Genomic DNA, 1426 nt, shown 5'->3' on the forward strand with positions numbered 1-1426 from the left:
TAAAAATGCTCTCCTGAGGCCCTCCTTCTATACCATCTTCATATACTGACATTCTTCCCGTCCTCCAAAATCATACCTATGTCCTCTCCTCTGATTATCCTACAATTTCTCTATAACACTCTGATGGATCTAGCATTTCTTTCTGTGGTATATTTTTAATTGCTTATATGAATTCTGGATAATCTTAGATTGTAAACCCTGGAAGGCAGGGACTTAGTTTTATACATCCTGGTGTACCAACTACCACCCACATATTATCTCCAAGAATCTAACCCAGTGCTGACCACTACCTAGTTCTTAATAGGTGTCTATTAAATGAATAAATGAAGGAAAGAAAGTAAGGCAAGTGATGCCTATTTAAAAATCCTGTCACAGAAATTCCAAGTAGCTAAGGAATGACTTCAGCCAATCAATAAACATGATCCCCAACAGTTACAAGGAAAAAAACCAAAACTTTATTTCAGTTAAAGAATAATGAATACAGAAAAAGTGGGCCCGCAAGATGTGATGAAAAGTAGGTCCTCAAAGTCATTGTTTCTGAACCTAAAAATACAACAGAAACAACTATTAAAAAATGTCAATTGAATATTTTTCTGTTAATTTTCAAAATAATGTATATATATAAATTCAGTTTTGAATCCTATTGGCTTTGACTAAGGCAGAGTTACTGTCTTTAAGAAAAATATATAAATGATAAGATTTATAACCGATCTGCAAAATTATTTTTCAGTTTACTTTATTTTGCTACTACCTCCATGTGGTGAAGTTTAACAAAATGCTTCCAGAGGGGTCTGTAAGTAAAGAAAACTGAATTTTAATTCTATTTAAGGGAATTGAATTTCTTTATGAAATCAAGAGTGGAACATTATAAAAAGGAAAAGGGGAATCTTGGGTCTATCACAGTAATGTATTAATGTAGCTACAGGAGGTATTTTAGGGATCACCACAAAGCATTGTTAGAGGAGATCAAGTGTGGTTTTTCTATTGACCATTTTAGTCTGAGCTGCTCCCAGGTGGCAATGTGCAGATGAAGTCTGCATGAGTAATTATATCCAGAACGTGCATGGGGTACATTTCATTGACCTTTCAGGTAACTAGATTCAGTCAAAAATTTTGGTATATTTATCTAATCATAAGAAGTGTTTCAGCATCAAGTAAAAACCTAAAATCTAAAAATAATCCTTCAATATACAGAAACATCCTTGAAAAGTATAGGTTGTATGTCTGTTGCTTTATACTACAACTGTATCCATGCTGCAAAAGAAAAAAATCTATAAAATCATCTGACAGAATGAAGACAAAAACAAACCAATTCAAACTGGCCTCAGTTAGTTCTAATGAGCAGGATTTTTTATCTGGAATGCCTATATAATTTCTTCAAGATTTCTCTTTAATTTGTATCTATAGAAATAATTTTTTAACTTTC

Source organism: Pteropus alecto, unplaced genomic scaffold (genome assembly GCF_000325575.1).
Source record: "Pteropus alecto unplaced genomic scaffold, ASM32557v1 scaffold20, whole genome shotgun sequence".
Classification (NCBI taxonomy): domain Eukaryota; kingdom Metazoa; phylum Chordata; class Mammalia; order Chiroptera; family Pteropodidae; genus Pteropus; species Pteropus alecto.